General features: G+C 39.6%; 1 protein-coding gene across 7 annotated transcripts in view; it reads left to right on the top strand.

Moving 5' to 3' along the window:
- Window positions 1-3766: 3766 nt before the first annotated feature.
- Window positions 3767-13836, top strand: part of MAPK9 (mitogen-activated protein kinase 9) — an 84505-nt gene continuing 74435 nt past the window's right edge. For 4 of the 7 annotated variants that reach the window (XR_014174433.1, XR_014174434.1, XM_081942003.1 and 1 more), the window contains exons 1-2: window positions 3767-4214; window positions 12493-12595. The gene's annotated coding sequence lies outside the window, so the exon portion shown is untranslated. Of the gene's footprint in view, window positions 4215-4331; window positions 4643-4702; window positions 5263-12492; window positions 12596-13836 lie in introns of those variants that run through there. The other 3 variants (XM_081942005.1, XM_081942004.1, XM_081942006.1) reach the window with 3 other exon arrangements.

Below are 13836 nucleotides of genomic sequence, written 5' to 3'. Positions count from 1 at the left end.
TCATCCCCGTCAGCTCGCCCGAATCTACCCAGTCAGAGTCCAAGCCTGTCCGGATCTGAGCGATTTTATCCTGCAAATACTGAACAAATTCTTCAGCCCTACCCTGCAAGGGGTCTTCCCCAGTTCCTTGGTTAATTAAGGAGCGGGTCACCCTAAACAGGGCGGCTGGGCGGTTATCTGCAGATGCGATAAAAGCGGAAAAATATTGCCGTTTTGCCACTTCTATCGCCACTAAGTAGGATTTAATATGAATTCTTACTAGTGTTCGATCAGATTCGGACCGGCTGGCCCTCCAGCCACTCTCTAGGCATCTTTTCCAGCGTTTCATCTCCCGGAGCTCCTCGGTAAACCAGGGAGCCATCGACACCGGGTCAGAGGCCGCAAAGGTACAACACGATCCAAGGCCCCAGCGGCTGCCCTATCCCAGGCTTCCACTAGGGCTTCGGTAGAGTTGTGAGCAAGGGATTCAGGAAAAGTCCCAAGCTCCGTCAGGAACCTTTCGGGGTCCATCAGGTGCCTGGGGCGGAACCATCTAGTTGGTTCCGCCTCCCTGCGGTGAGGGGTAGCGGTATGGAAGTCAAGCCTGATGAGGAAATGATCAGACCATGACAAGGGTTGAATAGAAATATCCCCTAAATCTAGATCATTCATCCACTGCCCAGAGACAAAAATCAGGTTGAGCGTGTGTCCCCCATTATGGGTGGGGTCTTGAATTAACTGAGTTAGGTCCATAGCTGTCATGGAAGCCATGAACTCCCGAGCTGATTCGGATGTCTCGCCAATGGAAGGCAGATTGAAATCCCCCAGGACCATGAGCCTGGGGAAATCAACCGCCAATCCAGCTAATATATTCAGCAGCTCCGGCAGGGCCGATGAAATGTAGCAGGGAGACAGGTATGTAACAAAAAGGCCCACCTGAGCTCCAAGGCCCCACTTCACACAGAGGGACTCACACCCGCCTATCTGAGGCACAGTGACCTCCTGAAAAGTTCTTGCCTTTGAAAAGATGACCCTCTAATAGCCGGTAGAAATGCATCTTAAGAATAAAACAATTAAAAAAAACACCTTGGTAGGCACCAACAATAATCTAAAACTTAATGTAACAGCCCCAATCAGAAGGTAAGTTGCTTTTTAAAAGTTTAACATATATACGTAGCACTAAAGCAATTTGGGATTAGACCCTGAAAGTTCAGCTGTTAAAAAAGAGTACATTTGTAAATGGGAGATTAAGGATTTTCTGAAGAGTGTTCCCTGAGGCAATTTTTACTGTACAAGAACATCTCAGACATTTCCTTCCGTTCTCTCCTTGTTAGCAAAAATGATGCCACCAGTCTAAAGAGTAGTCTAGTTTCAAATATTCAGACCAGCCAATCATTATTTTTGAAAAAAACATTAAAACATTCTAATGAAGATCTTTCTGCCCAAATGCTATCTTAATCATCCATTTCCTCTAGGATGGGAGAGGGAGGGGAAGGAAGGAAGGAAAGAAAATATTTTAAATATAGTTAATGAGCAGTGTAACAGATTTGTATCCTTATGAGCCATACCATTTTTCCTCAGAATCTGCTTGTTTTCTTTACCACCAAATTGTATTTTCTATCATTTCAATAGATCCACCCAAAGACATGATTGGATCTCAGTAATCATTTTATAAAATTGAAGGTATCTTATAATTTTCTGTGAAGAGTATGAACTTCAACCCACATTTCAAAAACCATAAACAACAGTGCCACTTCGATGTCAAGACTTGTGTGTGAATTGGATTAAAGTAAGGGAGAGCTGCGCATATTGAACCTCACTCCCTCTTCCCAGATTCCATCTTGCTCCATTAGCAGGACAAGAGTTGAGACAGTTGGAGATGGGCTGGGCGCAGTGGTTGACCAGGGCATCTTTTGTGTCTTGCCGTGCTCTTAGTGTACCACATCGCTTGCCTTTATTACCGTTGTCCTAGGTTTCATCTGCTCAGTCCACCGGAATCTATCTTCACATGCTCGGGATAGGCAAGTCCCTACCGTATCTCACCGAAGGTCAATGACTCAACAGCTACTTTCAACCTGGTTTGGCCAACCTGTCGAAGCTGTTGCCCGGGGTGTGGCTGCTACGCATGCTGCAGCTACTAGGAGCCACAGGTGAGAGCTGAGTGACAGGTGGGGATCAAAGGTGGATAAGCTGCCCTAAAAGCTGTCCTAAAACAAGCTGTCATAAAAGGATATGACGTGTCCCTACACCAGAGGTGCTACCCCTCTCTGAACACCCCATACACCCCTGAACATGCCATACATGCCACTTTGATACTGGGCAAATAAATACCCATAATTAAAACAAATCTATTCCTGTTCCTTTACCCAGCCTTGAAACTTAAGTTGGGGGGGGAAAAAAAGGCACAGAGTTTTCTGATGCAAGAATCTTCTGTAGTCTTACCTCTCATCTATTACATCCTGCAGCTTTTTAGCACAACTGGGGAAAGTGGTTATTCCTATCTCTCTTAAGTAATCTGTTTCAGGATAATGCAACAGCTAGCCTAATTCTTCATACCAACGAGCAAGAAGATATGGGATCAGAAGAGATGATGACTGCTGTTAAAATCAGCAACCGTATTATGCTTGCTCATTTTCATTTGTTCCTTCCCTTTTTACCTCATGTCAGGGAAGACCACCTTTTATTCACCACATCAAGCATGTTCTGGCAGGCACAATAGTTTCCCCTGCCTTGGTTCTGAAGCAAAAGAAGACAAATGAGCATTTCAAGAGAGAAGTAACCATTACCTAATGTTAGGGGAGTGAGAACACAAATGAGCAATAGGATGAGATAGCTGTTCTAAGACAAATCATTTACCCTGCATAGAGAGGGCAGAGTGGTACAAACAGCAGGTCCTTCCTGTTATGGTAAGAGAAAGATACCAAATAACCATTGCCTTACTTGCCAAAAATATATTGTGCCTACTGCCAGGTAGCCAAATGTAGAGGTGGCACTGTCAGAACAAACTAGGAGCTTCAAGTGCTGGCAAAAAACATTCTCTACTGTCCATAAATCAATGATTTTATTAATATTTTCTTTTAAAAGAAGCATTAAGCAGAGTTTCCACCAAAAGTGATAAATTTCTCATGGAGTTACATTCCTAGTTTATGTTTTGTTGTACAAAAATGATCAGTCAGGGATAAACTATGGCTGCAAGACCTTTTGTGCTGTTTTGAGGAAAGGAGCCTTGATTTTGTATTCATAGTTTTGGAGATGTGGGCTTGGCGCTATAGATTGTTGCCAGAGATTTAAAGGCAGCTGTAGAGCTCCATGGGTTAAATCCCCCCCCCCCTTGTCTGAACTCATGTTTTTAAAAAGTTTTTTTGCTATAAACCACCCAGGATTACAGTATTGTAAGATAAGTGGGAAAATAAGTAAATAAAAAGAATTAGTAATTTATTAGTCTAATGATCAAAATATTCAATTGGACAACACTTCAGGGACATTTGAGTACTTCCTAAAAAGAGCCATATATGCCAACTTTTTTCAATGACACATCTGTCATTAGGTAGCACACTGTATCACAATATATCCAATCACATTTTAAACTAGACTATTATGTGAACCTAGCCCGAGTATATCACTTTATACATACTCTCTTACAGAAATGGTGGTTGAGAAAACTACAGGTAAATACAGCAGTTTACAATGGCTAATTCTGCCCATCCTACTTGCATTTACCCTACCTCATGCCATAACTAAACTAAATTAATGCATTAAAAGCAGAGCAATTTTTCTTGTACTCTTATGTTGATATGTACTAATTCTGTTGTTGTTAAAAGTGGACGATTACCGGGGAGCAGACAGTAGTCATGAGATGTACTTTTAAACTGAGCAACTGAATCGGAAAACTCGTTTTAGCCAAAGTCACGCACAAGGCGTGTGGCATTTCAGCCTGCCAGATGCAAACTTCACCTCCGAGGAACGCCGCCGCCGCCACCGCCGCCGCCCCCCACACCCTCTTTAAGAGGAAGGCGCCTGTCGCGCCTACTTTATATAGTGGTCTTCGGACTCGCCTCCGAAAGCTGGTTGGTAGACACCTGCCGAACGTCCGCGGCGATTGGGTGGCACGGGTGCTCATCAGCATGCCTGATTCTGGTGCGGCCTGTGAGGCGCTGAGGGAGGCCATTGCGGCTCGAGAGGGTATGAGAGCTCGATAAAGACGCGAAGCGGCTCGCCCGGGGGCACCACAGGAGGTGAGGCGGGAGCGGAGGGGGGAGGCTCTCTGCGGGGCGGCCGAGGGGGCTTAGCGATGACAGCGGCAGGAGCAGCGCCCCTTTAGGGCTTTAGCCCCCACCCACCCTCCCCCACCCGGCGGTTTGCCTGGAAAGTTTCCCCGGCATCGCGTCGGCTCTTCGGCCTCCTGGCTGGGCGCGGGTACCGCAGAGGCTCCGCTTTTGGCCCCAAGGCGGCTTCCTGTCCTTGCGCTCCCCCCGCCCTGTCGCCGCGGCGCGCCTCTTCTGCGCTCGGGTGCCTGGAAAGGGGCCCCCGGTAGCCCTTGCGCAGAGCCCGTCGCGGTCCGTGGAGTCCGTGGGGACAGAGCCCAGTCCTGGCCGTCTTGAAGGATCCCCGGCCGGGTGTCGGCAGGCATCGTCGGGCCGGCTGGACCCGGGCTCTTGTCTCGGTAGGGACGAGCATATGTTAACGCCCGGTTCGGTCTACATCCCTTGCCTCTCCCTTGGCGCTGTGTGCCCTTTCCTCTTACCATTGGCAGCTCGTCCGACAGACCTGGTGGTGCTCTGTCTGTCAACTGGAATGATTGATCGGAGGGTAGATCACTCCGATCTACCCTCGGAGGCGTTACAGGGACAACTTTTAGGGGCAAAATGATTTAAAAATCGTGAGGGCAAAGCAGGGAAAGGCATTCCTTTGCACCCATTTTAAAAAAAAAACCCTTTTCAGTCTCAGAGAACAGGATTTTGTTTAGGAAAGGTATAGGGGAAGTAAATCATTTTCAAGTCTTGGGGATTTTATTTATATGATATCAATAAACCATGCCTTTGAATGGACATGTTTCTATTCTGCCAACAGAGAAGAAAAATAAATAAATTGATAACTACATGAGAGGTCAAGCATATTTCAGTCATCATCTTGTCTACTCTAAACCAATCATAGATGAGAGAGATGTACACAGTGAATAGAATCTCATCGTATTTCCTTTTTAAATTTTCGATAGAGTAGAAACTAACAGAAGGTGAGGGATCTCTTGGCAGGAAATCCTCCCCATAATGTTCTCTCTCCAAGGTGAGATTTTTTTCCTTTAGTTTTTCCAAAGATTTTATTGCTTCTGAGTTAAGAAATAGGTAAGCAAAAGCAGCAGTAACTCCTGTTCCTGTCTTTTAAGGGTGCAGCTTTGGTTATAACAGGAAAAGGAGGGCTGGCCTCAGTGCTGCCCATTGAGAAAGCAAGAGCAGTTGTCGTTTCTCTCTCTACCTAGACAGCATACCGGGAAATCTCAGAAGGATGGTGTCACTTGCTATCTATATATTCAGATGTACTATCATTTTGAATGGTGTTGGGAGGATTACACTTAATCGCTTCAGGGGTCCATTATCACCAAGGAAAAGAAGGTTAAGGAGCAAGTTAGGTTGACAGTTCCTCCTCCAAATAAAGTCTTCTCTTGATAACTCCTCTCTTAATTGTTTGCTCTTTCTTCTTTGTTCTGCATAGTATAAGATGAGGCAACTGAACAAGTTACCTTATTTTTTTGGTTGACTCACTCTCAGTGTTCCCTTTAAATATCTGCATATATTGCCCAAAAAGTGAGGCTAAGCTGGCAAGCAAGAAATTAGACAGCAGCAGCCATGATTTACATAGCTTTTCCTGTCCAGAAAATTTCAGGAAATTGGTATATTACAGGCCTCTGACACGTTACTTGCCCTCCAAGAAAATTCAGTTTACTGAGCTGTAGCTGAACCATTTTGCTACCTAGAAGGGGTGGGAGTCCAGATTTACCTGGTAGAGAATGGTGCCCCTGCCACAATCCTGTTGCTTCATCAGTTAATAAGAGGAATGGTGAGTGAGTGAACAAAAATATACTGGTACTGCTGTTATCTGAAAGAACAGGGCCCAGAAAACATGAACAAGAGGGATTGGTAGTATAAGATATTTCTTTCCTGTAATTGATATGCTTCTCTTAACACTCATTCCCAGAACTATGCTATACAGGAGAAATGTGTTAAAGCTGTAGTCACTACTTCTATACAATCCATCAGCTTTTTTTCATTTTATAATATGCTGCTTTGCATTCCATGACTCGGCCTATGCAACAAGAAGAATGCATTATATGTAATTCCAAGAGCAATCTGGGTTTTATGAAGGATTCACTTGGTTGGACCCAATCTTATTTGAGGGTCAGAGTATGTTAATAATGTGAGTGTAGTTGCTTCTCTCACTTTTGGTCTCTTTAAAGTAAAAAGTGGGAGTCCATAATGTTCTTTCCTATCCAAATCTTTTTTTTTTTTTTTCAAAACTGAGCCCTCCCTTTACGGTTTATAATTATTTCTTTCAGTTTCAAGCAAAAAGTCCAAAAGAGGTTTTCAAGCAGAAACAAAGCTAGACTAAGTCTTCTTTAATCAAAGCAATTAGTTTTGCCATCTCTGCCAAGTTCATTAACCTTATCATTCATTCTTCTATTGTGGGAATTTGTAAGTCCTTCCCTCAGCAAAAGTCTTGCTGCTGCTGTCATATATAAAAACAAAACCCCATGGTTTTTTAAAAAATCTATCAAACCTAAAAATACATCTGATTTCAATTGTACATTTATTTTAAGAATTCTCTTAATTAAAGTACATATCTGAACCCTACATTTCATAGCTGTCTTGCATGTCTACCAAAGATGGTAAAAATACCTTCACATTGATTACATTTCCAATATATATTTGACACACCCTTATACACCAAGCTTTACATCTTCCCTTCTCTTCATCTTTGTTCCCATGTGGGTAAAACATATTCCTAGCTTTCCCATCCCAGCCTACAGAACTACAGTTTCCTTTTTTTGTTATTGTATTTATTTATTTTCTTTTTCCCCGCTTCATCTCCGTTTAAGTGAGCTGCTTTAATGTTGTGAAGCCGAACTGTGAATTGTTTCCTGCTACAGAGTTTCTGTTAACTTACTCAGAAAGATAGGAATGAATGAAAACTAACTTCTCTATTGCTTTGATTACAAGAAGCCCTCGCTTAATGACTGCTCTGTTAACTGACCATTCAAAATTATGGTACTGAAAAAGTGACTTTCTGAACTTTATAAATGCAGCATTCCCATGGTCCTGTGATCAAGTTTGGGTGCTTCACATCTGGTGAACATTTATGATTACAAGCAGAGTCAGTGGAGACGCCAGCAGTAAAATCACAAGTCACAGTCATGTAATATCTCATATAATGACCACATTGCTTGGCAAGGGAGTTCTTGGTCCCAGTTATGGTCATAAGCGAAGACTAACTGAACTGTATCCTCAGAGGAGTAAAAAGGAAGTATCTGTGTTAATGTCAGAGAAGAGAATTGTGAAGTCATTTTTGTTTGAACAAATTTCTGGGGAATCAAAAGAAAGATGGGCTATTTAGACGGGAATAAGCCCTAAAAGGAAAAGGCAGGTATTGATGACTGGTCCACACCAACCAGTGAGGCTTCCCTTTCCTGCATGGATGGGAAGGGCAAATAGCAGGTGAAGAACCATGCAATGGGTTTAGTCTTGGCTGAGCAGCAGCTTGACCCATTGCCAGCTTGCTACATTTTCTGATACTGGTTTGGAATTTGATATTGTTGAAGAAACACATGGGAGCATCATGGGAGACAAGCAACTTAGGCTGCAATGCTCAATTAGACTGAGTTGGATGCGGTGGGGAGGGGATAGTAATTCAGTGGTTGACTATATTGACTATATTGGAACATCTTCGTTCAGGTAAGATGAAAAGCACTCCTCTAAACCACTAAAAAGTGTTTAGTATTGGAATTAATTGGATCAATACTCTGACTCAGTATAAGGCATATTTCTGATATATTCAAAACCCTTCCTGCTGCTTAGCTCCGAGGGTGATGGTTGCCAGAGATTTTTATCCTTTTTTCACTAAGCAGATTCCTGAACGAAATCTTTCCTCCCTGCACTACCCACAAAGGCCAAGGAAGAAAGAATAAATAAAAGCTGGTGATGCCCCCTCTTGTTTCTACACTTCTTTTTCATTTTCACTAACAAAGTGTTATGATGAGGGGAGGAGCTGGAGACTTCCTGCTTTCTTGTTTTCTTTCAGCATCAGCTGTGGGACAGAGAAAAGGAGGAACAATTGCTAATTATTATTTGATTACTTCTTCTCACCACTGGGTTTCCTTTCTAATAAAAGGGGCAGTATTAAATAGCCTTTTCAAATACCTGTGTATTCAGTCTCCTTTCTAGTTTGACACAGAGGAGAGAGAGGAAGAGCTTTTATTTTCCTACTTCACAAAGAGCCCTTTCAGAATGAAATGGCAAGCCAAACAAGTAATTTTGAAAAACAAGAATAATGTAAAACATTGGGGATATAAAAGAAAAAAATATATATGTGGCGAGCCTTTGGGCATGCAGTACAGACATATCACAATTATTTTTATTCCTCCAGAGTACTATTTTTAAAAATGTGAAAAAGCAATGTAAGCTGATATGCTTCCAGTTATGTACAAGGGCTTTCCATTCATATAAAAACATACATATCCCCTCACAAAAAAAAATACTAGTTCTTTTTCAGTATTCTTAGATCAAAATATGTTAATCTACTTTATCTTGTGCTGTTTTGTATTAAATGTTAGTTCATTAATAAAATATTATTTATGTTATACACTAATGAGATAAATCTCACTATTCGGTGACAGACTCATCCACATGTTCATTTAGGAAATTCATTGATTTTGACAGGCTTAACTTTCAAGAAAATTTCTGCCTAACCTTTTTTTTGTGTGTAGCCTCTATCCCATCTCTCTTTTATGTCCATGAAGTGTTATTTAAAATACTTATCAATAGAAAAAGGATAGGAATTAACCATTTAAGCTGTATTCATTGTTTAATGCAATAGGCTCTGCCTGGCAATATTTGAATTCACTCTTGTGTGAGATTCATAGCTGTCTTTTAAATTAATATAGAATATTGATACATTAGTACTTCAGTGGGAAGTAGGATTAATTATGTAACATAAATTTTTATCTTGTTTTTTATTTGTTGGAGTCATTTATTTAAGCTGTCATGGTTGATGACTGATATTCTAAAAATCAGAAAAAGAACAATCAAATAGAAAAAAAACATATATATTCATGTCACAGTACAGATTCATTGGAGGGGAAAAGCCAGATCATTAAAGCTCTACAGAAAGCTAAGAGCATCATTTCTTATTTCAAAGGTCAGGCATAGCAACAGAGAAGGTCTAATTAGGTATTGTTGCATCAGAGACCTGAAGCATCCTTATCTTCTATGATCTTTTAGAATGGGCCATTACTGTATTACTTGCTACTTATAAAGTTTGTTATAGTTTTTCTTCTGTTCTTAGTCACTGAAATCAGCAAAAAGCCATTTCAAATCATGGTCACATGACCATGGGTCATTGCAACCAGTTGTAAATGCAAACAAGTTGTCTAGTACCTGAAATATGCCCACGTGATTCTGTGGCAGCATTACTTCAAGGATATGTCATAAGTAGATTTTAAAATTCTCATAACTTTGAAGTCGTTAAATGACTAGTCGTAAACTGAGAACTATTTATTATATGAACATTAAAAAATTAAGCCTATATCTATAACTAAATTCAGCATCTAGTAATGTTAACAGCTTGCTTTCTAATTTGAATAGGAAGTAAGATTAAGATACTGATTTGATTACTAATATCAGAATATAGACTGCTAATATCAAGGTTAATATTCTCTGCATTAGAGGCAGACAATTGTTAATAATGTGGCATTTTTGTTATTGTTCTTTAAAGGAACAACATATAACATATTCACTGAATAATGTATAGTTATGAAAAAGTTGGTTGTATGTTTGTTGATATAGAACAAGTGCATGATAATTGGCTTCAGCTACATAATGTGAATGCAGTTTGAAAGTTGGTTGTTGAATGCAATAAGATGGATGAATGATGGAAGTAAAATATATGATGAAATGGAATAAAATGCATAATACATAGTTCAACATTGAGTAAGGAGATATGTTTGCTGGCGATATGAATGTGTGTACACTTTTGTATGTGAATAATTTGCAGTACATTCACTCCTCGTTAAGCGACAACCTTGGTTAGAGACCATTCAAAAATATGATGGTAATAAATGGTAGTAAAAAATAAATAATTTCCCAACTAATGCAGATTAAGAACAAATTTTATGCACCTTATAACAAAAGCCTTCAGTGTGAAGCTGATTAAGGTCTGGTCAGTTTCTGGCAGCAGCGTCAGAAAACTAAGGTGTCTAATTAAGACACAGAGCTGAATTTCTTAAGTAATAGCACTTTTGAAGGAAATGCTATACTCCCTGTGTGAGGGGGAACAGCTCAGGAAAAGATAGCTTGTTTAAGCAATTGTTTCTATTCCATGAGGAAACAAAAGGGTTCAGGCACAGGATAATGTATCTTTATCTAAATGAGATGGCAGCAACCACTGTTCTTCACATCAGTTCTCTTTTTCTCTCACTTAGTGATCAGAAATATGGATTTCAGGCTGGACTTAATAGGTTTCTCCAACGTGGCAGAAATTAGATTAATGAGGGCATTTAGGAATCAGCAAAATCTAACTTTCCCCAAGCTGAGATAGCATTTTTCAATGCCAGAATAATATTTTACCGTCTATACTGCTGCGAGGCAGATATTCCAAAATCCCATTAACTGAGCAGAGCTGCCCCTGTGGTGACAAGGACATCAAAGCCATTTTGATCACCTGTGTTATTACATTGTAAATTCCACAGGAGTATCAGGTTTGCTTATATTTTGCCTTTAATATCTAAATCTCCAGGACAGACAAGACACCTTCTATGTGAACTATCTTCAGAACACGTTTAGAACACTTTATCATATGCAGCAGCCAAATTCTGTGTTGCCACAATTAAAATAAGCATAACTGGTCACAGAAATGACAATTTCTGTTTTATTTGTCATTAATAAAACTACCTTATTTTAGGTGTTTTGGTTTCTATTTCATAGGTTCTGTAGTAACATTTTAGATTTACACTTGCACAGGAATTAACACACCATTTTAGTAGTGTATGCTACACTTTTTATTTGTTATTTTATATTTTATCTAATATTTTATCTCATCTAATTTATTTTACTTTGGTGTATTTTTTTTATCAAAGTTACTGGTCATTGAGTGAATAACAGTATTTTGATTCACTCAGTGGCCATTTCACTAAACGACAATCATGGAATGGAATTCAGTTGCTAAATGAGAATGTTATATACATTAGGTAGAGGACAGAGTAATATGAAGAATTTAGATCTGAAATTTACATATTATAGAGACCATAATAGATATTATTGACAATTAAAATGAGTGAATGCTTTTAAGATACATGTGTATGAAAAACTAGAGCTGTGATGGCGAACCTATGGCAGGCGTGCCACAAGTGGCACGCTTGAACCATTTCTGAGGGCACGCGAAGCCATTTCTGAGGGCACGCGAAGGAATACAGTGAGCTCTATGCATGTGTTCATCATTCTCACATTCTTTTACTTTTTATACATTATAAATTGAAAGGTTTCAGTCTTTTAAATAGGCTTTAATATGTTTTGCTGTTTTGGAAAGCTTTTCCTATACAATAGAAAGTTGTTTTTACTAGGTAAACTTATATATCAACATATGAATTTTTAAATTATATTTCATAAAATAAACTTCTAACACCTTGTTTTCACAAGAGATTTGTGACAGTAGCTATTTGATGCATTTGCAGTGGAACAGTACTCTACTTTTGATTTAGTCATCATTTGATTAACACATGATCAGCTGTAGTTTGGTGTTGGTTACTATTAGAAGATTTCCTAGACATTTAACAAAAATAGTATGAATTGCATACTATTATTATGTCCTGTAATACATGACATGGTTCTTGATTTAATTTATTTACATACTTTCCTGTTGAATTGCCAAAAATATTAAAATGTACTATTTCATATAATTTTTAGAGTGAGAAAAATGGAATCACAAACTTTCTGATGCTGATTTAAATGTAGTTATGCGTACAATTCTAATTCATGTCAGTGATATTCAAAAATTAGTTGTCCATATTCAATTGTACTAGAAAAGTCTACAGCTTATACAGGAAGCTAGTTGATGGAAAACAGGAAGGAATAGGGAAGGAATATAAACAGTATCTTGGCATCTGTTCATTGCATAGAAAACAGTACACATGATATGTTCTTGATATTGACAGATGGAGCATGGGGTTGGGGGGAAATCACATTTAAAAATAGCTATTTGTTCGCATATTTATTCCCTTGTTTTCAATTTTCTTCTTGGTTCTTCCTTCAGAGCTGCCTGTTTCAGTTTTGGATGCTTGGAAATTACAGTCCTGAATTCTTGAAGCTTGATCACCACAATTCCAGACCTAATATTCAAAGTAGCCAAAAAAGTGGTAAGAATATGCCTGTTAATACACACTTTCAAAGAGCAGGCAGAAATCATATAATTAACTACTGTTAGGTTCTAAAACATCCTCTCTACTAAAAAATGTAACACTGGTTCATACATTGAACTATAATACATGGATATATACATGATGAGTTAGAGTGGTGGGTTGCAGGCGGTACGCCTGGTATGCTCCAGTACTGTTCCGGTACAGTGCTCCAGAGGGCCCACCTGCCCGCCCATGCTTCTTACCTGTCTTTAAAGTATTGGCACTTCTGTGCACGCGCATGGCGCGTACAGTGCCTGCATAACGCTCTGCAGAGCAGCTGGAGCATCGCAGAGGCATCGCTGGATGGTAAGACGCATGCCCGCATGTGCATATGCGCTGCGTGCATCCATGTGGATGCCGCCGGGCCCGTTCCAACCGTACCGGTTGGAACGGGATACGGAACCCACCACTGATGAGTTACATATTTATATCAGTAAACTGTTTTCATGCTGCAAAGGAAAGATGTGATTCTATCAAGATAAGAAATGTATTTTTTTCCTTGAAGGAATATTTCTTAGCATCTTAAAATTTCTCTTATGTTATTTTTTTCTTCTGTCACCTGCAAAGCTACATGACATCTGTGAAACAAAGCATAGAAACGTTTTCATCTAGCACTAGTAACTGCTAAAAGGAAAGTATTTATTTGCACCTTACCTACTCTTAGCATTCCCCAGTATATTCAAAAGGAAGAGCCTGTAGCACTCACCCAATCCAGAAAAGGCTTCTGTGCAGTTGTTTGTAGAAGTCTTTTTTGAATTTTCAAGTGCTAGGGAATGCTGAGGAGGACTGCTTTTCTCTGCTCTTAAAAATGAAGGGTTCATGTTGTTTATCAAAGCAGGTCCAAGGGGGTGTTTTTTCTTGAAACTTGAAACCTGAAGCAAAGAATCCTTTTGTAGATGTGCACTATAATAGTAACTAATCTGTTGTTTCAAACTAGCCATTAGTTTGAAAACAATAATTTTTAAAGCATTGAGTTCCCTTACCATTGCTTGAGTCCATGCAATATCTCTCTTGCTTTCTGCATATCTGTAAGAATGTTCCCTCTTAAAATATTAGGTGACTGACTTATCAAACATTTCATTGCTAATAAGACTTCTAAATACACACACTTGCTGGTACCTTAGAAAATACAACCATTAAAACTTTATGTGGTTTATGAAATAAAACTTTCTATTTTTATACTAGTATTTATAAAATTT

The sequence above is a fragment of the Natrix helvetica genome (genome assembly GCF_964273705.1).
Source record: "Natrix helvetica genome assembly, chromosome: 1".
NCBI classification, from domain to species: domain Eukaryota; kingdom Metazoa; phylum Chordata; class Lepidosauria; order Squamata; family Natricidae; genus Natrix; species Natrix helvetica.
Note: the sequence above shows the minus strand (reverse complement) of the source record. Positions and strands in the feature narration are given on the sequence as shown.